This window comes from Zonotrichia leucophrys, chromosome 1 (assembly GCF_028769735.1).
Source record: "Zonotrichia leucophrys gambelii isolate GWCS_2022_RI chromosome 1, RI_Zleu_2.0, whole genome shotgun sequence".
NCBI lineage: Eukaryota > Metazoa > Chordata > Aves > Passeriformes > Passerellidae > Zonotrichia > Zonotrichia leucophrys.
The window spans coordinates 108,312,629-108,335,651 of record NC_088169.1 but is presented as its reverse complement, the minus strand read 5'-3'; the positions used below and the strand labels follow the sequence as shown (position 1 = coordinate 108,335,651).

The window sequence follows — 23,023 nt, the reverse complement described above, 5'->3', positions numbered from 1 at the left end:
AACCACTGAAGAATCTAAGGTTAAATTCTAGATCATAAACAATTGGGAAATAGAAAATTTATTTTCCTGTCTTTACAACAAGGTAGGTCTGTATGGCTGGGAAAGACAATTTAAGGAGAAAAATAACAAGGTGCAAAACGTTTACATGTAATAGGGGGCATGTTTTTTCGCTTGGTTTGACTTTCTAAAGAAATTTTAACATGTAACTTCTGTTTTTGCCACTGTGTTTAATGACGTTACAAACCATGTTGAGCAGAATAACTGACCTATAGTCAAAATCCTTGTGGTTGTAGCTTCTGTTTTGTGTGCCAGTTTCCACAGATAATGTAGATCATGGTAACAAGGTGATTGACTGGGCTTCAACATGAGCTACTCACCTAGAGCCCTCATGAGTTTATTCTTGATCTCTAGTGTGCCAAACAGCCACAACTTTTTATGGGCACTTCTGTTGTTAATGCTTCAACACAAATCAAGCTGGATGGGTAAGTAGCACATGTTTACCCTATATTTTGATTGCTATATTTTAAATTTTGCTCTGGGCCTGCAGTTCCCCATCCTACTCCCTCCCTTTCCCTTTTCCATTTATAGAAAAGATGGTTCACAAATACTGTGTTCAAAGTTTCTGCACAAACAACAGTCTCTCACTGGACATGATCTGCTTGAACACATTCCCTGCAGTGGAACCTACATTTTACAAAGGGTTGTCAACATGGAATCATTAGGAAATGAAATGAAAAGTAGTGGTTTCATCCTATGTATATAACTTTCATATCTACTGCTTATATATCTGAATGCAGTATCAGCCATATCAGCTTTCAGGAGTTTAAATAACAGCTGACTTTCATGATAATAGAATAGAATTTTTTAGATGAGAATCTAGAAATATTAAAATACATATTTTAATCTGAGCTATACCACAAATGCCATAGCACAAGTAATGGCAAGTGATTTAGTGGACAACATTAAATGATTACCAAACAGAATGTTGTCATCAAGTACCTTATCAGTGTGAGTAACAGGTAAGTCAATCAAGCACAGGGCACAGGCAGTTCACCATAAATATGGTATATCTCTACATGGAATATGGTGCAGAAGTTTATAGATAAGCCAAACTAACTCTCTCAAGCAGCTTTAGAAGAGTTGATTTTCTCTGCAGCATTAAAATTGTTAGAATAAGACATGAAACTCTAGTGAAGACTTTTTGCACTGTTTTCTCTCAAGCAATTCTGAGTAAATGGTTTTCATAAATTATTTCTTTTTCAACCAATAACTATGACTGTAGGAATTTAACCAGTTAATCACATGATATGATAGCTGAGAGGATTGACCACACTCCACCAGGTGAAAAACTAAAAGCTTCTGCATTCCTGGTAACAATTTATGGTGGTTACATTAGGCGTTTAAAATGTTCTGGTTTTAATTCATTTTTTATGTTCATGGCATAAATACAAGGTTTTTTTTAAAGACCTGGCCCTCATGAAATGTAATCAGTCTGGCTGGGTGTTTATGGATCTTTGATTTACCTGTCCTCTGTCAGAGCTCTGGAGGTGGTAATGGAGAAGCATCCTTGCCAATGATTTAAGGTATTTTTCAGGAAAAAGCAGCAAAATTGGAGAAAGGAATTGTGTTCCTCTCCATGAACAGTTTTCCAGCTTCTTCTTTGGTGATCATGACACTGCACTTTCTTTTACCATGGCATGCTAAGATCTTTGTTTAAAGAGGCACATTTTTGTAGTACAAAGTGCTTCTAGTCCCAGCCTCGAGTGGAATACCACACACCATGTGAAATCATTTTGACAGCTGTGTTCTCCAGAAAATACCCTGTGGGGGGCCAGGGAGAGGCAGGGAATGGTGGAAAACAACAGGAATCCTAATCTGAGGGAGGAAGAACCCTGCAGAACAGATCAATGGAAGATATGGCTCCAGATGGGAATTATATCTAGCAGAAGGCTGCTGTGGATACCAGGAGCCAATCTCCCTTGTCAGGACATGCTAGGAGACAGGAATTCTGGTAAAAAGCTGAGAAGCTCTGGCATACCTTCTTCTTGTCCCATTTGCTGCACCAGAAAGCTTTTTAGATGTAGCCCCAAGGTGGCATTGGTACCCCTACACTAGCAGGACTCTCTTCCTCTCCTTGGTTCACACCTGAAGCTCACCTTTAATAACTTTAGAGAATTCAGTTACTAGGAAGTAATGATGAGAGCAGGTATGGTAAAGTGTGGTGCTGTAAACCCCATCAAAAACCATTACAACTTCTGCTACAGCTCTGCATGTATTTTATTCCTGTCTTGAAGCACGTTTTGACCAAAATAAATGTTTTGGAATAACCATTTAATCCACCTATGTGGGTTTTACACCATAAAGGGTGTCACCAGTGCTGTCTTCAGAGCTCTTGAGAGAGTTGTTTATGGTTGGGTGGAATAATTTACTACCCAGTTAATCTTAATTTTTTCCTCGCTGAATGTTAGCACTGCTCAAGATGTGTGTGTTTTACTCTTCGTTTGTAATACTTTATGGGTTATATTAGACTGAATTTTTTGGTAATAAGAGTCAGATATTTCCACTTTGTGACTGTTCACCCTCCAACTTCTCTCATGAAGCTGCTGTCAGAAGCTGAACTGTATTTATGTATCCCTCGTAGGCCAAAGCATGTTGGCTCTACAGCAAATAATCACTGTCTGGCTGACTTTATTGAGCATCCATGTCAATTCATACTACAAAATATGCTTTTCATGTACTACAAAGTCTTTTTAAGGCATCTGAGGCTGGAGTATGGTCTCAGACCAACAGCAGTACTTGAGATAAACCCTTAAGAGATCATCCTCCTGACATGAGGAAATAAACCGCTTGATGCGCTCTGTCTGAAAGTCTCTTGAATCATTGGAAGTGAGTTCCCAGAAGGGAGGAGAGATTCAAGCAGTAAGATCCTGCTAAAATATCAAAAATACTGCCTTCACAATGAAATTCTTTGTAATAGTCACAATTACTTGGAAATTTATCACTTTATTTGCCAACATAATAACCTCAAAACCCCCAACTCCTCACCCCAGTAAAACAAAGGGAAATGTGCTGTAGTAAGTTTTACAATTTCCAAGCCTACTTTGATTATCTAGCTCCAGAGAACATTGTCTTACTGAATTAATTACCTCCAGGATTCATAGCTTGCATTGTTTTTGTTAATATTCATTAGAAATGAGACACCATTGGAGTGTGCAGATAGTGCCTGAATACAAAGAGCAGTTGCTCTCCATCCATAACCCAGGACATCAGTTTGGTGTCATCTGCTCATGTTCCCTACCTCTGTCAAAAGGATGTGACAGAAATGTAAGTGGGTAAATGACTTTATTATCTGTATTAAAGGATGCATGAAAGTCTTCCACAGAAATAAGGAGTAAGAACGCTGTGCTGACATTTTCCAGTGCCTCCAGCAAACAGACTGGGTGGGGTTTAGCTGCACACATTTTCCTTACCCTTGGTTAGGTGAGGGTGAGCAGACTGCGCTTGAATATTTAGACCTTGCCTTTCCTGAAAACTTCATTCATAGTGATTATGTGCTCTGCTTCACTGGCAGCTTGTGGTAGGGCAATTCATTAAGACTAATTGAATTCTGAGGGAAGGAAAAAAATAACCTTTGGATGTGAGTGTGAATTATTGAGAGATACTGTAATGTACACACTGATAGTTTTCAGAGTCTGTAACAAAGAACATACTGATTTTTAAAACAACAAAGGTAATTTCACAATTGAAATGCTGGAGTTAAAAAGCAGCGTGGAATTAAAAATAGTGCCTTTTGCTTCCTCATTAGCAATCATTATTGTTTAATCGATAGCAGTCAGGAGAAGTGACACAAAAACCTGCACCACTGCTGAAGCAGACAGGATATTGACATTTAAACAAATGCCTTAAACATACTGTGCTTACACTTCTGGTTTTAATATTAAAAGCTAGTGGGGGAGCTTGTCTTGCCGTACTTTATCATTCATAATAACCTTGCAAGCACAGCAAACTTCATGCTGGTTTTTTTTGTTGGTTATTTTCCACAAGAAAGAGAATCACAAGCCTATCAAATCATCCTTTTCTTTCAAGAGTTTGATTGAAACCTCTGTAAGATTTGGAACTTTTGAGAGAGATATTTCCAATGATCTCAGCTGCTATGAGCATGGATAATACCCAGAAAAAAAACAAAACAAAACAAACCTCTCAGGATTTCTTCATTCTAATAATTGATGTCTGAAACTTTTCAGCAGCACTGTTGGTGAACCATGTGTCTCCACTGATTTTTGGGGTATTGGAAGAGTTCAGCTCAGTGGGGCTAATGAGATCTGAGACTTATATAATGCATAGTTATGAAATATTCCAAGGGTAGTGAGCTTACAATGTAATTTGGAAATTACTAATGTTATATTTTATGATTCTCTGTATCTATTGAAATATGGAGGATGCATTTTTGCTCTCAGGTTAACATGTCAGTTCTTTGTCCTTTCTGATTTCATAAGAATTTTGATTCTCTGGCTAGTTTTTATGCTATATTAAGATTCTGGAATTTTCAAATGGCATTCATGAAGGACATACTGACAAGAAATTATGTTTTAAGTATTTAATCTCCCCTGAAGGCATTTGAAGAGGTATCATACATTCATTACAGGGAGATTTTTAGGTTTGATGCTCTGGAACCATGTGATTCATTGAACATTTTGTCAATTTTTTAAAATGTTGGGGATATTTTAGTCTTTGCTTTTAACATCAATTTCATTAAATCTGACTTTGACCAACTTGACAGAACCGCTTAGACTTTACAGTGCACTTCTTGCTGATTTATGTGAGTAAGCAGAATGGAAATACTTTTGAATCCCTATTTATAAAATTGCCATGTTCAGCAGACCCCAGATTTTAGTTGAGCACTAACAAAAAGCTAAACAGGAGGAAAACAAAATTAAATACTGCTAGGATTAGTTTTGTCTATCTCCTTTAGCCTTTTAAATGTTTCTGTGTTACCACACAGGTTTTAGTTCTCCTGTGAGGGTGAATTCCATCATCCTTTCCTGGGAGATGAGCTGAGGGAGGAGATCTGACTGCTCTGAGTCAGTGTGCCCAGTGAATCTGTTGCAAATTTTGCAGAGCAATATCAGCCCTCAGGCTGTAATTCATTAATCCTTTTAGGAAATTGGGTATGAAACAACAATAACAAGCTGAAGTCTAGAAAAGAGGAGGCCTTTGTGACAAGGCTCCCTCCTTCAGTGTTTAACACCCAACTAGCTATAAAAGTATCCAACATATTGGTGAGGTAAAATGGTCTTAGCCACAGGATAGTTTACTTAATTTCTTTCCAATTAACACAAGCTTCTAATAAGCAATTTGGGTATTGGGGATGAAAAATAAAGGTAGGCAACAAAGCCCTGAAGCAAACCCAAGCAATTAAGTCCCTCCCCTCCCTGGGCCAGGCAAAGCTGGAACCAGACCCTTCATCCCCCTGTCCTGCTGGGATTCAAACCCACATTCCCTCCCTGCCTCATCCAAGCAAGCAAGGAGAAAGAACAGCTTTGGAGCCTTCTGGAAATTTTGCTGTCAGCGACTCAAGTCCCCCAGCCAAATCCACAGAGTGGTCAAACCTATCAAGGCACACAGGGCAAAGCAGTCAGCATGCACAGTTAATCACAGAAATCTCTGTGGTTGGCACCTAATAAATATTCATGGATAAGGGCTTCTGCTATCATTATATACTTTAAAATAAAGATCTCTGTGTGAAATTGAAAGCTAATGTTTCATCTAACTTGTTTGCAGTGCAGAAAAAAAAAAGAGATTTTTACCTATTAAAATGATGGATTAGATCTCCTTAAAGGATGATTATAATTAGTTGAATAAACATCTAGAAAGTAATGATCTGTAAAGATACTTCTATCCCACTTTCACATGCAGTAATGAATGCAATAGCAATCATTGGTGTGCTGGTTTACCAACCAAAATGATGCTTGTATATGACATCCTTACTGATACAAAATGCAAAGTGCTTCTTATGGCTTAAAGATGTTTCTTCGTAAGTTTGTGACAAATCAGTCCAAACCATAATGAATTTAAAATTGGTTCTTTTTAAGCTCTTTAAACACTTTTAAGGTGTTGTCTGTGGTTCAGTATGAGCACTATGAATATGTTTTTATGACTGCATCAAAGTACTGGAATCTGCTCTTGTGAGAGCACAGCTGGAGCACTGTGCCCAGCCCAGCTGGGCCCATCGTAAGAAGGACACAGACCTGTTGAAGCAAATCCAGAAGAGGGTCACAAAGATGCTCAGAGGGCTGGAGCACCTTCCCTGTGAAGACAGGATGAGGGAGCTGGGGCTCTTCAGCCTGGAGAGGAGAAGGTTTGAGGGAGAACTTACAGAAGCCTTTCAGTATCTAAAGGCAGCCTACGAGAGAGCTGGAGAGTGAATGGCCTTTTTACAAGGGCATGTAGTGATAGGACGAAGGGCAATCGATTCAATCTGAAATAGAGTACATTTAGAATAAATATTAGAAAGAAATTCCTTACTGTGAGTTTGGTGAGGCACTAGAATGGGCTGCTCAGAGAAGCTGTGGATGCCTCATCCCTGCAGCCAGGTTGGTGGGGCCTTGAGTAACCTGGTCTCATAAAGGGCCCCTGCTCATGGCAAGGGGTGCTGAGGAACACATTTGGTGTTGAGGAACACATTTGATGTTAAAGAACACTTGCAGTGCAGGGAGCTCGGGGTGCAGCTGCAGATGGAGCTGCAGGTTCACCTCTGGGTGGGAGCCTGAGAGAGGAGGCTGTGAGCTGCCACCCTGTGCACAGCAAAGGGCACAGGGAGCTGTGGCACTGACAGGGCAGGGACGCTGAGACACAGCAGGAAGTGATGGCTGGGGAGGAATGGTGAGACTGCTGCACTTGTGTGGTGGGATAGAATGTAAGAAAGTAAAGATGGTGCAGAAGGCAGTCTCACACCTGAGGAGCTGCAGCTGTACCAATCACCAAAGATTAGGAACAGACCTGACCTTAACAGGCCACAGCTGTGTCCAATAAGAAGAGTGCTATAAAAGAGTGGGTGAGCTGGGTGAGGAGAGAGTTGGAGTTTGTTGGTTGTGCTGTGAAGAAAGAGTCAGTGCTGTGAGGAGCTGCGCATGAGAAATCACTGAGAAGGTATGGAAACCTTGAAATAAGATGACAGCATGCTTGGACTGTGAGGGGATAAAAGCCTGGGGGTTCCTTTGCTCAGGGTCCCTCCTTTGAGGAACTAGCTCAGGCTGTTTGTGTGTTACTGCTCTGTGGATAAGTGGCTTTATGGAATGAGGCATCTGAGACTCTGTTGTGGAAATCCTGGGGTTGAGCTGCTGAGGAGACCTGGTCTGGTGGTGAGTGGGTGTGCAGGGAGCCAGGCAGGGACCCACTGGGTCACTGGAGCCACCCCAATGAAAGGGTGACAGTCCCAGCATGTCCCCCACAGTGATAGTCTGTGACACGGGGAGTGTGATTGATAGAGATTGATTGAGAATGGTCACACTGGGCTGTTTCCTTAACTGTGGGTTGTACCTATATCATCTTCAAGGTCCCTTCCAATCCAAGCCATTCTATGAAATTGTCTCATTGCAGTGTAATTGAGAAGAAATATTTATCTTTAATAGAAATGATTGAAAATTTTTTGTAATTGTGCTGTTCCTGGATTTAAGGATAACAGTGAGAATGAATGATTTAGATATTTTATGCAGGCCTGTGGGATTTGGTTTTTGTGGTGCAATAATCAGCAGTGTATCCCTCCATATGGTACATGGATTAGCTGTATACCATGATGACTGTGATACTGTATTAAACATGAATGTAAAAAGTATTTACACCTTACTATGAATGAATAGGTGTGTTTGTTTTAAGATCTGATTTTTAGGGGAGTAAGACAAGTTTTATACTGTTATTTCTTCCTCTAGTTCTTACCTTGTGGAGGACTTTTTCTTGTGTGTTTGATAGATGGTTTGTTCAGTAGAGTTATTCAGATGTTAGAAATGATACTGTTCAGAATTTACTATCCCTGTATTTCAAAAGAGTTTATAAGTTCACACATGACATATGATATGTTTTTATGCCTTAGGGAGGAATACATAAAATAGTATTGTATAAGAAATGAACAAATGGGAAGGGAATGAAGAGCAGAAAAATAGGTTTCAAGGAAAGATCTGTTTCTGGTGTGAATATAGTTATTCATTCTGTTTAAAATCAACAAACTAAAAGTTATAGAAAGATAAGTTTCACCAATCTACTTAGATTTAAATACCAGTTTAGCTGAATGATTGAGGTATCAGGTTTTGAACAGTTATAGCTTGTGACTGTTGATCTACCAATGCAAGGTAAATCAAAATGACCTTCATCTGAATGAAATTAAGAATATCAACTAGAGGCTTGTATCATTTAACATGGTGATTACAGATAAGCCAATTAAATTTATGTGGGCTTAGACCAGTTCTGGTTTGGATCTGTGCAGGACTGCCAGCATATTATAAGAAAAAAAAATGCTAATTATTAATTTGGAGTTCACTTTTAAGCCATCCAAAAGCCACTTGATTGGGTTAGGAATCATGTGGTTCAGGAGTGACAATCCAAGCTGTAACTGGATGAGTTACAAATGTCAGTGGCAATACAATCTAAAGGGCTGCCATCTACCTGCCCACTCTGTCTCAAATACAGACATTTTTCAGGCTGCTGTGTTAGACTATGAGCAGAATGAAAATTCTACAAGAAGTCTTTTCTAAGTGGGTTGGGTTTTGGAGCTTTACAGGCAATCAATATCACTAAGTAATCCCAACTTTGGTCCTTTGTAAAACCTAATGTTTTTTATTGCATACCTATCTCTGCCTCACTCCTGTAACCCAGTTGTTATCTCCTCTGGGCCAAGAGGCCACCCAGCTCTGGGATCAATTAGGGTCTTCCCTGAAACACAGCCCTGTACCTCCAGCACAGCACAGAGAGGTCCTGTGGGAAAGGACTGTACTCCAAAGGGGGAGTTTTCCAGCCCCTGGTTAACCCACTTCCCCTTCAGCATCCGAGCGGACCCTGCCATTGCATTGTGGCTTCCTTTTGAATTATCTGTTTAAATTTTAAACTGCTTTCTGGAGTGTTCCCCCTGGGTGTTGTAGAGAAAACTTTAATCTCATGTCTGTGCTGAGAGGCATGAAGGAGGTCCCGTGGTAGTTCTTTCTGACAGGGAAATGGATGCTGCCTCACAAAACAAGTTTGAATTTTACTCCCAAAGTCTCCAGGCAGTTCTTTCACAGCTTAGCTCACAGGCACGGACAGCGCTTTGAGAAAAACCAACTTAAAACAAGCCAACAGAAAATATGGAAAAAGCCTAGTAGGCATTCAGTTTTGTTGCTAGCAACTTTTCAGAATCTTAATTTTAAATCTGCCTAACAATTACAGACACTATTTTGTATTTCCAGATTGGAATACATTCACAAAGTGATTTAAAACCTTCTCAGTCAAAATTTACTGGGATGCCCAGGCTATCCTGGCTTTCAATCAATAACCTCTCCTTTAATAATGTAGTATCCTGTTGACAAGAAAAATAGTGGAAATGTCTTTCTGTAAATCAGTCAAAGGGGATAAGCCCAGAGAAGGAGTAGAAACTAAATTCTCCAGATCAATAGCTGCTGTTGTGTATCTGTCACCTCCACTGTGTGGCAGGAAGTGTGGTTGAAACTGAAATAGTTATTGATGCATTTTCAAATTTCCAACGCTCAGTTACTTGAAGGTACTTAATGAGAGTTTTTAAAGCACCTGATTAATTGTCCTGGCTCTAATCATCTTTAGAAAAATCAGTCTGTGGATATACACATGCACTATGTGCTGGAAAAAAAAATTGCATAATTGATTTTTGACTTCCAAAGGAACTGAAGTGATGAGTGCCAGGTAGCTCAGGAAATCATGGGTGCTGTGGTTTCTAGAGCTGCAAACAGGTGCCATGAGCACCAGTTAACCCTTCCTCTCTCCAGAGGCAAGACCCTGGCACTATGGAGCAGCTGAGTGCAGGGAGTGTTGTGCTGACTCAAAAACACAGCAGAGCAGGGGCAGTGAGGGTGAAAGAATCAGAGTTTTTTATTATTGCAGCTCCTCTGGTTTAGCTACCTGGGCTGGGTTCTTTCTGAGCCATGTCTGTGATCTGTGCTGCTCTTGCATGTGAGTGTACACCCCTCTAACAGCTTTTGAGTGCTAAGATATTTAAACTATTCAAATAGTTTATTTCCTACTAACTTATTTAAACCACTCAAATAGTGTATTTATAAATAAAATTGGAAGGTGTGGAAAACCAACTGTAGGTCTTTTCTGGAGACGAAGAACCTGTTTCTCATCTAAAGCAAGCAGATAAAATTCACTGTCTTCTGTGGAGTTACATGATTAACGGGAACTGATGGCTCTTGGATGTTTGTTGCCTCTCCCCACTCAAAGAGAGTGTTAGCAGAGGAAGATTGCTAGGAAAGGTAGGAGAACAGTGTTAGAGTGTGCTGGTTACAGAAAGGTGACCTGCAAATCAATTTGAAGGTACATGCTCAGTGCCCCCGGTAATAGCCAAGCTTTCAGCACATCATTATCCAGCCTCACCTGGATCACTGCCCTCTGCTCATGGAAACATCAGCTCTGCTGGACCATGAAGCAAGCTGATGGTTAAGTGTCTTCCACTGAACTGCAAAGTTTGGTAAAGCATTCTCTTTTTGATACATTTAATATTACTAAGAAGCTTTTTGGACAGTGCTATACTTGACAGGAAATAAAAATTAAATATAATCAGATTTTTTTTCATTTTTATTTTTTCCCCCATCATGATGAATCTAATTTTGAGGTCTCATTTTTATGGCCTGCTTGACAAGGAGATGATTAGTAGGGATCTTAATATAGTCACACGAATGGCAGTCAGGAAGTTTGCTTCTTTGGGACTTGTCTGGTATTGGGTTGCCTTAGAAAGGAAGTCAAGGCTTTTCAGCCTTTCCAGGATCAAATTAAACTATTCAGAACAAGCCTGGGAATCTGCTGGGACAGGTGCATGTGAAAATCCATTTCCAAGGAAGTGGAATTATGCCAAGGAAAGCAATCAGATGAACTTGGGAACACAATTTTGAAATAAAGAGGGAGGTAATAGACTGTTAACTCTGGAGGAGGTGAGAAAACTGAGTCACCCATCAGTCTTTGCATATGCAGACAGATGCAAATAAATTCTCCATGACAACATGGAAGAATCCTCTATATGTCTGGCAAATCTTTGCAATGACAGAGATGGTAAAACTCTGAAACAGATTTGTTGGGAAAACTGTGAATTATCCATGGTACGAAAGCCTCAAGAATAGCTTGGGAACACATCTGTTGGGGATGCCATGAGGTATGTCAGGGAGAAATTACCTAGGAAGAAATTTCTTAAGGGAAAAATGTGAGCATGGTGAGGCCCTGGCACAGGTTGTCCAGAGAAGCTGTGGCTGCTCCATCCCTGGATGTGCTCAAGGCCAGGTTGGATGGGGCTCTGAGCAACCTGGGAAAGTGGAGGGTGTCCCTGACCATGGCAGGGGGTTGGAATGAGTTGTTCTTTCAGGTACCTTCCAACACAAACCCTTCTGTGATTTTACAATTCTCTAATTGCTGCAGCCTTTGATCAGAAGGATACACTGAATCATTTCTTGGTGTCTTATCCTCTGATTTTTTTTTTTTTTTTTTTGTGTGTGACTGTGAAGGCTAAAGGAAGGTCAGAGTGAAGTGAGTGCAAAAAAGATTTGGGAAGAAGAGCATCATAGACAAATGATAGCATTTTATATGAAAAATGCCAAATTTAATAAAGGTACCACAGAGAACAAAGACAGGATACGTTCACGAATCTATCTAAAGTGACTACAAAATATCTGCACCTAACCTTAAAACCAGTCTCTTCAAAATATAGTTAAATTTGCGCACATGCAAGCATTATTGACTCTAGATGACAAAGTACATAATATGATAAATCATAGAGACAAGAGTTCTGAAATGCGACTCAAATGATTTTTTTTTTCTTAAATATTAGAGTCATGTTTCTTTTTGCTGTTGCAAGTTGAAAATGTATTGTTCTATAGATCTCTGGAAGAGTGTATCTACTAAGAGTTGTTTTTTCTTTTTAAAGATGGAGCTCAAAATTATACTTACAATTTTGCTGTAACTTTTCCATTATTAAAAATAGGTTTTCTGACTACTTCACATAGCTGTCATACAAATGAAATTCAATATTGAAGCATGATCAAGGGTAAACTTGAACTTCCTCTTTCTCTATTTCAATCTCAAGTTCACGCTCCACAAACTGCAATCATGTGCAATAAAGAATTCTTCTGGTTATCAAGTAGCAAAACCAAATGATTACTTAAAAATCCAGCTTCCTGTCTCAGGGATGATTCATTCAATCATTGCAACTGAAAACAGCTGATACACCAAAACATGAAATTTAGGTAACCCATGATCTGCCTATGGATAGGTACCTATATAAAAAAGCAAATGGAGAAATTCTGCTTAAGATTTGAGACAACCTAGTGCAGGAATCCATATGGCCTTATTACTAATCCTTATCATATATCTACTTATGCATTAATGGAAAAAGTGAACTGTATTGGAATTTGCTGTGCCTCAAGCAAAGATTACTTTCCACCTTCTTTGAAGGTGAATTGTCTGTCTCTCTAGTCCATCAGAATAGGATGTGCTCTGCATCTGAATTATGAGCAAATGCATTGGCAAAATTCTTTATTTTAATCCTAATGCTGGTAAGAACTATAATTTCATACTGTGTTGGGCTTTTGCATCTATAAACAAATAATAGCCACACTTTAAAAAAATATATACTAGTCCCATAAACACTGCTGAGATGGGCATAGGCAATAGGATCAGCACTCTATGGAGAAGCAATGAATTATTCAGTGTTGGAAAATGTTATTACTAATTTGGGATTTTCAATTTTGTTGATAAGTTGTATTGAAACTCTTCTGTATGGATATCGAGGTAAAGAAATGTCCATTATGTGTCCTTAAATAGTAATTTGTTACATTTACATGTGCAGGGTATGATGCTTTTGTACAATTTCTGAGTTCCATACATAAAATATTAAACCATTTAGAAGATATAGTGGCCAGCTTTACAGAGTTGAATTGCCTTATAATTTTAAAATACAACAAAATGACCCAGGGCCTGCTATAAATATCTTAATTTAGGAAAATGTCTATGCAAGTGTCATTTGATAGGAAATGGCAATTATTTTCTTCCTTATTGCTATAGCCAAATTGTTAGGAGATGGATTTTGTTTTCATTCTTAATACAAAGTGTTTAAAAGAAAAAATCTCTTGTCAGCTGAAACCTTGTCTGCAGCTTCCCAGCCGAAAGCAAGATTTTTACAGTCAAGTCTTAAATCCCTTGATGTATCTGTGTTTGTAATGGAAATGCTAACATAACCTTAGCTGTTACAGGGCAAACAATATTGCCATAATAAATAATGAACAAAGTGGTTTAATAATTTGAAGCAAATCATGTCATGGGCCTGGCACGATTTTATGACTAAATTATATGGGCAGGAACCTATCAAAGGACATGCTGCATAAATACCATAAATAGATGGACTCAGGATGTGTGTTCATGGAGCTGAGACCACAGTTTTCATGATCTGGGGGATAGAATTCTGCAGGAGACTTTAAGGAATTGTGTGGAAGCTTTGGGCATATCAAAATCCTGAACAAATGATCAATGTGTTAGTTTTTAATCAACAGCTATTATCTCCAGTGCTAATGAGCTGTAGGATGCCTGTAAATCTGTTGGGCTTCTGCATATGGATGTAATGGTTAATGATCCGTTATGTGGCCTGTTGGTAAAACTGGTAAAACTTCTTACCTTGTAACTGCAAAATAGGTATTTCTATTTTATCCTTTTTCTTTTCAGTACTCTGCATAACCTGAGTGAAAGTTTGTCTTTGTAGCTTAAGGAACAAGGGGAGTTTCCCTGGCACAGTTTGGATCTGGTTCAGCTAGGCTAGTATTTTCTTTTTGGCAGGCTCTCATACTCACTGTGTGCTTCTAAAATGATGCAACACCTCCCAAAGCAGGAAAGGGCTGATTAATTTACTGCTGCCTGAGGTCTGGTACCAAGAGAGACTTTCTGGAGTTAGAGCTTGGAGCAAATCAGTTTTCCTTCAAACAGTGAAGTGCTTGATCCTCAGTGAACTCTTTTCCCTGGCAGTGTGGGGTGAGGGCAATGACCACAGGCGTGCCTGGAGTTATCGGGTTTTGGAGAGTCGTATGGCTTGGAGTTAAAGAGCAGGCAGGATGTGGAAAACAGCCCTTGCTTGATGCACTTTGTGCATGTTCTGTCCAGAGGAGAGGATCAAAAGAACCATGAACCCATTGCAACAGACCCATCTTAGTCAGGAAGGGCCTCTGCTTGGGCACTTTTCCCTAAGGAATTGTTAAATGGGCAGAAAAAGACTGTTTATGTGGTAGTCCAGTACTAGGGACTTGTTATGTAAATGAAATTGTGTGTCATGCTAGAGTGGATGTGCAGCAGAGATGCAAGGAGTGAGGCTGAGATTTTGCAGAGATTGTACTCCTTCTAGGTTCCTCCAGACCAGCAAATACTGAGCAAAATCAGTGTTTTAGTAGGAGGAGGTTTAAGCAGGCAAAATCTGTTTGTTAGTGACAGATTTGGTTCTGAGGGCTTGTTGCAGCTGGCATTCAGAAATGCCCTGGTAGTGCAGAGCAGCTCTTTCCAATTTCCTGTCATGAGTTTGTTCTACTTATACAGACATAAGCAAGTCATTGTGCTGTTGTTAATGCATTCATTTTGTAGCTCTCACACCTCTGCAGGTCACAACAACGGCAAAAGAATTGTCAGGCTGCTGTGCAGTGAGAACTGAGGATGCCAAGAGAATGATCCACCTCTATAAAGCTAGAGGTGGGCATAGACTACCTGAAATCCAGTTGTGAAACACCTTTCAGCCAGTAATCTTGCATCCAGAGAGATCATTAAATGTGTCCTTAAATCTATGGATTTGTCTCTGCTTCAATAATAGGTCTCCAATAGCAGCCCTTGAGGTAACAAGGCTCCATTTTAGTTCAGATACTGACACAGGAAATGGTACCTGATGATCATCTCAGTACATGCAGTTTTCTGGCCAAATCACTTTTTAGAGATTCTAGTTTACTCATTTGTTACAGAAAGTGACTGAATTGCCTTATTACATAATTGGAATCATGTTATGGTTAATAATATTATTATCCCTACTTCTTATTCAAAATTAGTACTACTACAATTAGTGTTTAATAATATGCAGTCTCCATGCTTTGTATGTTCTTTGAGAGATCACCCTTTGTCTGTTTCCCAGGCAGCCAAATTAGAGCACTCTGGTTTGATACCTTTTAATATTCCCCTCTTAACTCATCTACTTATGGAAAAGCATGGCAGATGTTCTTTAAACTCTAGGGAAGGCTCTGTGAGCCTCTACCAGGAAATTTGTGCTCACACCCTGTCACTTGGAAGGAGAGGAGCCCTTTTGCTGTCCTAAAGACAGCACACACAAGGTTAAGGGTTCTTGATGTGAGGAAATAGAGGGGAAAAAAGGACTATAAGGAGTTAAGAATTTGACAGAATTTCAGGTCTTGATTTTTGGAGGAGGGTGGGTATGTACAATGGAATGCTGATTGTTACTCAGACTTAGGCAGAGCAAAGGCAGAAAATTATCCTTTCTCAAAGTGCTGTACTTTACACTGTGTATTAATACTGTGGATTCAACTAAAATTTTCTGTCATTATAATTTAATGAGCTTTAATGATTTGGGATCCTATTAAATTTGAGCACAGTTCCTGGGAAGTTTAAATCTGTTAAGCTGTGTCTGTCATACATTACAAGGAATGCAAAGGAAGCCCACTTGGAAGATAATTTCAATAACAGGCCTCTGGTTTTACAATTCATTGACAAAATTGCAGGCATGCTCTGCTTAGGCCACACTGAAGGACTGCATTGTGCTTTACAATCCTTTGTTATCAAGTGGTTGCTGGTTCTGGTACCCATCATCTGTTTGTATACCAGTGTTTGAAAGATTCTTATTTATCTTTTATGAAGTTTTTGTGTGATTTAGAGTGTGATTAATTTTGTTCTGTGCTGGAATATTACCTGAGGTTCTGTGTATTTGTTAGGGGTAACTTGTTCTGTGCTTTTCAGTGATGAGTTCAGCAAAAGTGATTTTTACCAGGGTCTTTTGCAGGAACTGGAAATGAGATTGCAATTCCTCCATCCCTAAACCTTCCAGAAGCTTGACTTCCCCATTTTCAGTAAATGAGACTGTATAGAGACAAAATATAGAGAAAGTTGCTGCAGTTAATATTTTTCTGAGAGAAAAAAAGTTGTTCTAGGAGAGAAAGAAAATGGAATACAAATGCAGAGTTCTTAAAGTCTCTTTTCTTCAAATACAAAATTCATTCTTTAAGGCTTCTTTAAAGGAAGATTTGAATAGTAAAAGTACCCCAGTCAAAGCTGGCACTTAAAGATACTGGGTATATCAAATATTTGATGATCAGGATTCTGAAAAAAAAACCCACTTATGTCTTATTCTAATGCAGGAGAGATGTTTACACGCCCCTAAAAAGTTCAGTTTCTTGTAAAGCAGACACTAGCAATCTTACTACATGAATTAATGAAAATTAATGTTGAATATTTTAGGAAATGTAATCTAAAGAGATTTTATATATTTTTATTTGGGGCTTTTTTTCAATTTTCTGTCTCCAAATAATACAACAACAAGAAAATAGAAAAAAAAATCTGTCATTGTGGCAGAAATCTGCCTGACACCTGAATTTGACACTTTAAAATGCTGTAATTTTGACAGAAGAACAAAGACAGGTATTGGAAATGAGGTGTTCTTTCCCTGGTCTGACAGTTTCAAGTAAAGCTTGAGAAGGGAAAAGTTATTTGAGTGATACATACACCTTACAGAAACAAGCCATTATATTAACACCAAGATGTTCAACTCTCCTACTGTAACAGTGTGCCTGTGCAACATATTTCCATTTAAAGTGGCAGGGTGAGTTCATGTGCTGCATAAACCCCAGTATTACCTCTCTTGCAGACTTTGCCAACAGTTTATCTGTGCTTATTGTCTGTTGGAGTTAGATCCCAATATTGGCAGTGTTTGCAAACATCTAGAGATGTCAGATATGGATGGGGGAGAGCAGGGCTGGGTTAGAGGTTGAGGGGGTGAAAAGCTAAGTGAGGAAGAGCTGAATTTGGTGATGTGGTTGTTTCTGAAAGCCTGGTGTGAGGTGGTCCATGCTCCTCCTCTGTGCTCCATCTGCCTTCCAAGTCTGGCACCACAGAGCTCCAGAAGCTTGGTTGGATGCACTGCCCAGCACCACAGTCTCTAACTCTGACAACCCACCCCTGCTCATGGTCTGTCCTCTCTGAGCCACTGCCCTCTCAGCTCCCCCCACACCCAGTTCCCCCAAATAACTTTAATTTGGATCCACACCTGTGAGCTCTGACTTGTTTGGTATCAGCTGGTCCTCAACTGCTGCCTCTCTTTATTTGGCCTTTGTAGCCTGTCCCTTCTCACCTCTTGCAGTTCACAGGAACCACTGGGGTTTGTGTTGTGCTTTTTTCCCATCTCCCTTTGTCTCTGGAGGAGGGGAAGGCTGGGGTAGCAGAGGCTGGAAGGTAGGTAGAGAAATAAAGGAGGAGGGAATCGAGAAGGAAATTTGAGAGTCAGTCAATGAAAAATAGAATACATTAAGGCATTGCTATTATTGTTATTTATTCTTTGAATGCTGTTCACTGAAGTACAAATTTCCAGATTATGTTTATCTTAGTAGCACATTTGTTTCAGAAATTATTTAGGGGGTAGCTGAAATGAGTATTACTTAATTGCAACCTGTTTGCCATGGGGAAGGGTGAAAACAGAGCTACAACCAGCCAAGCTTTTCTTATCGTGTACTTTTGTGTTGTGGGGTTTTTTTTTAGGGTAAGCATTGCAGTCTTTCTTTTTACCTTGTCAATCACACATAATTAGTACTTTCTGTGCAGAGAGAGTTTTCACTGTCATGCAGATTGATTGGGAAAAGGCACGTTCTCTAAGGCCTCAGTTGTTCTGATGAATTAAATAGTCTTGCTATTCAAGTTAGCAAGAGCAGGCTGTGACACACATTACATATGTATACTCTCTGCAGTGTTTGGAAGGCTACTTTGACTTTCATGGGATTTGGATCTGACTCGTAATGCCTGCTATCATAAACACAAGTGATCCCTTACAATAAAACATTTGGCAGTATTTGCCATCAGTAATGCTTCCTTGCAGAATCCATGCTATTTTCTGCCTTCTGCAGGCTATCACTCTAAATTTGTATTTAATTGGCACCTACGCCCTGCTGGAACTGGCGTCCCACCTTGTCTGTGGGCTAAGTGCCATGCTGACAGATGGACATCAGTGCTGGTATGCTCCAGCCAGTTTTCGTATTGCACATGAGCCTGAGTGGCTGCGTTTTCCTTTGCAGATAGCAAATTTGAAAATCTTAAAAGGACTTTGAGGTTGAGGGAGAAAGGATGCACCAATCTTTCCAGCTCTGTGGTGGGAGACTAGGAAAATATATTGCGGTGGTACGCAGCAGATATTAGCTATGGTTAGCCAGGGCTGCTGTTCAGGGGGAGGATTATCCTCATCTCCACCCTCAATTAGCTCTCCACAGGGCTCACTCTGACTTTTCAGTGACATTATTTCCATGGCTAAGCCAAATTTCTTGTGGAATACCTCTGCTGAATACAGAAATCTGATCTGTCCTGTGTCCTGTATGGGAGCTTGTCTATTACTTCTGCTCAATAGAAGCTTTATAAAGGCAGCTTTGCAAAAGAGCATCATTCAAATGGCTATTTAACTCCTCAGTGAAGAAGGTAAGATGTTCCAGGAAAGAAAAAGAAAAGAAATCAGTAATTATGCTGTCTTATTATTCTTCAGCATTTAATACACATTTCAATACTTCCTGTTCAGCGTTTCTTTTCCTTTCTTCGGGCAATTAGCTGCCAAGACATAAACATAATAAAAGCTAAACTGTACAAGAGACAGGGGTTTTCAGCCTTTTGCTAATGCAAGCACAGACTTTAAATCTCAACCTGAATGCTCTTTACAGATTGACAAGGGGCGCGTTATTCCAAGTCATTCGGCATTATGTGTGAGGAGTGCCCCAGCTGTGTCACTGCTGAGGTTAAAAGGTGTTAGTGCTTGCTTCTTTTAAATGAGCATAGTAAATGAAAGTGAACAATTAAGTAAGAAATTTGGCTTGCTATCTCTGCATGCTGCGTTTTATTGTGGTGTTGCCAGCTCCTCTGAATGAAAATACAAGAGCAAATTAAACAGCTTTATGAACTCGCAGGAGGAGCAGTTGTTCTAGTGGCTTTCATACAAATGTCTAATTAATTCTTGAAGTAACCCAAATTGTTCTTTTGTGATCTGTGAATGGGAATTTGTGAGGAACCTGTGCAGATGAAACTAAGTGAAAGGAGAGCTGGGATTTAATGATTAGCTGGCGGTTTGCACTTACTGGGTCCAGAAAATTTTAGTTATCTCTCTCATTAATATTGCATTACGAAGTTAATGAAACATTTGGGTGAATATGTTATAAGTAATAAGGCATTAATGTTATTTTTCGATCAGTCACTTATGCTAATGGACATCTGTCATTTTTTTACCAGTGTTGATTTGAATTATTTGGGCAAGTGGTAAAATAAAGGTATGATGCACTTAAACCCCAAAATTTAACAAAAACCTGCATTGCTCCAGTAGTAATGGACTTGAAATATTTTATTAACAGACAATGTTACTTAAGGAGAAAGGCTGGCAACTCTATAACTCCTATTTGCTCCTTTCCAACGTTTTAGAAAGCCTCGGTTTAAATTCTTTTTGTTTCATGTCAGTCCTGCATGAAATAAAGAAATCCTTAAAAAAAAGTATATAAAATATTCATTATCTGTAGCCATAACATCCCCAGACCATGTCCTGAAATTATTGAATTATCAGAAATTATTAAAAAACTACTTACTGTGGTATTGCTATTCACTGCGCCACTGCAGTGTCTGATTCCCCTGGAGACAACTGAATTAATGTGGTGTCAAGCAACAGCACCTTCATAGGTAATATTAATCCAAACTCTGCTTTTTTGTAAGTATATTGGATAGGGATAGTTGTAAGCATTTATGTCACAGAAGTGCTGTGCTGCATATTTAAAAGTCAAAGTTAACTGATGTTAGGTAGCAGTTGACCAGGTCTCTGTGGATTATATGTGTACACTCTATTTAGCAGGTCTTTTAAGAGTGGACTGTGAAGTCAGACAATGGATAGAATGTAAATAGCAGAAAAAAAGCTTGGCCAGGGTGCATCAAAGCACCTTGTAATGTGCTGGCAGCCATAGGGGTGAAATATCTCCTGTGCATCTCCAGTGGGGACACTGAAAGGAGCTGTGCTTGGAGCAGGGAGAGCTTGCTTTATTCATTCCATATTATATATGTAGTATCATGTGATTTCCCCCCTACTGTATTTTCGTTTAAACTTGGGAGCTCTTTTTTGAGTAAGAACCCAGCCACTGTTTGCATTTGAGCCAGGTTTTACTGATTTAGCATAACTTCTATGTTTGAATTTGTTTACTTAGTAGTACTTTTTCAAAGTCTGCCTATGCTTGTAGTTGCAATAGCTTTGCTGAAGATTGAATTAAGCTCATAGATTTAAAACAGTCTGATTTGATTTGCTGTTTTCTTAGCGGAGATACAATTTAACTCCGTATTGTGTCTTTTTGTTAGATGAGAAATGTGGAACAAGTTTACATTTCCACAGATCTGCAGAACCTTAGCCATCTGGCCCATAAAATTGAAGCAATTTCTTGTCAAAGCAAATCTCCCCACTTTTCTGAGGTTTAAAACAAGCCTCTCAACTCCTCAATTATTTTCATTAGCTGTAGCAAAAACATAGTTAGCAATTTGAAAAAATCCCTAACAAAACAACAACGAATTCACCACAACAAAACCTACTCTGGAATACTGATACAAAATAGTATTCAGCCATGATGAACATAAAGTCTTGTTGTTTCTAGAAAAAGAAAAGATCTTAATCTTTGGGACAATAGCTTTTTGCTCCCACTGTGTGGTGCTCTGGAAAATGTCCTGATCTGGAGGAAACACCTAAATATTGCCAGAATGCAGTAAAACCCTGAATGGATAAGCTAATGTTGTCCTGTGTGGTGATCTATAGTAGGAATTATTAATGGGTTGATATGGACAGTGTTGATTGCAGAAGTTCTAGCAGATGGACAATGTCTTGGTTGGATCAGAAGCTTTTTTCTGCTCTGCCAAATTTTCACTGCTCAGCTGAACTCATACATCATGTGACACCAGATCCAACATGTTAAGTAAAAGTAACCTGTAACCACAGCTGTAATGGTAACTCTAAAATTGATTGTTCTGACCCTAATTTATAGTGAGTATTTTCACAAGGTCATATGAAGATCAGGATTTCCTGTGTGTGTCTATGTAAGATGCATACTTACATCCCAGTGGAGCATTTTATTTAGTCAGAGACTTTTGAACTTAGGTAAAAGGAATATGAAGGCTTAAACTGGGAGGTTACACAAAGTAAATTATATTTTAGTACAAGAGAAGACTTTGCTTGATGAAAAAGAACTGTTGGGTTTTTATAGCCTCCTGCCTGTTGATAGTGCCCCTCTGAAAAAATTTGGAGGCAAAAGAACAAGTCAGCATTTCCTCTCTCGTGTGTAAACGTGTGATTACAAGTCTTATCTGAATAAGCATATTTTATAGATTGACTCCGAGACCTGAAGATGTTAACAGGGGCAGGGACACTTGATGGATCACAGTGTTGTCTAATTTACTACATTTTACTGTATGCAAGTTTTTCCAAGTTACCCAAGAGAGTGTCAGAAATACAAAATAGTGGAGAGCGCTACTTGGCTTACTTATATGCTTATAAGGCATAAACTGTGGTGTAGGGATGTACATTTACAACTCATGGGGCAGTGAATAAGGCTGGCATGTGTAAGCTTCAAAAGCGTGTGATTCACTCTCATATAGATAAATTAATAGATATATGTATATACAAAATATACATCTAATATCTACTATATATCCTGATTTAAAACAGGTAATAACTTTTGGTCAGATCACCATTCTAGCAACACATTTGAGTTTCTGAGAGGCTGGAGCAGAGCTGTGTGCTTTGAAACAGTCAATATTAGTTCAGTCAACCTTCGCCAAGCACGGCCATATGTGGTACACCTAATTCTGCGTAACCCCTTCAGCTTTCTGTCACAGTTATTGCTAATGCACTATATTATTTTCCTGGACCCGTGACTTGGCTCTGTCTCCCACAGGGCTGTAAGTGACAGCTCGGTAAAGACACTTAATGCCTTCCCGAGCCGCGTGTCAGCTGTAATGCACTGTTTTGCACCTTTGTTCAGTAATGGTGGTGGTGCTCCATAGCAACGTCAGCTTCCCAGCTGTGCAAAGGTCTGCCCTGGGGAGGCCAACTGGGAACTATTAGAGCCTGTGGAAAACCTCCAGGAAGGATGCAAGGTGCAGAAAAATGAGTGTTTTATGATTGGCTTTTTGCGAATGTTAAAATGAATATGATGTGTGGTGTGTTAGAAAGTAAAGCTGTGTTAATTCTCTTAATATAGCTTTAGGTTATAACAAAATGTGTAAATAGAAACTATGCTGTGTAGGATACTTTATCTCAGTGCAAATCCTTTCTTTAGAAAAAGCAGTCACAAGACACCTAAATCTTTCAGAGAAAGAGGATTTATTGCTGCATTATCAGGAGAAACAAACTTCTTCCCTCCTTGCTTGGGCAGGATGACACCATTAGGCTTATGAGGAAGAAGTTGATGATGCCCAGACAGAATCCTGTATTTTGAATGAAATTTATGCATCATGTAGGAGATGTATGAATATGCAACAGGTTGTTTTTAAGGGTTAATCCTCTGTTCATGTGTGTCCTTTTTCG

General features: G+C 39.3%; 1 protein-coding gene across 3 annotated transcripts in view; it reads left to right on the top strand.

The window, feature by feature from the left end:
• The window catches only part of ROBO1 (roundabout guidance receptor 1), a 682,144-nt gene that overhangs the window by 29,194 nt on the left and 629,927 nt on the right, over positions 1-23,023 (top strand). Inside the window, exon 1 of one of the 3 annotated variants that reach the window (XM_064726883.1) lies at positions 7,102-7,149. The exons of the other annotated variants lie outside the window; for them this stretch is intronic. The gene's annotated coding sequence lies outside the window, so the exon portion shown is untranslated. Of the gene's footprint in view, positions 1-7,101; positions 7,150-23,023 lie in introns of those variants that run through there. 3 annotated transcript variants of the gene reach the window in all.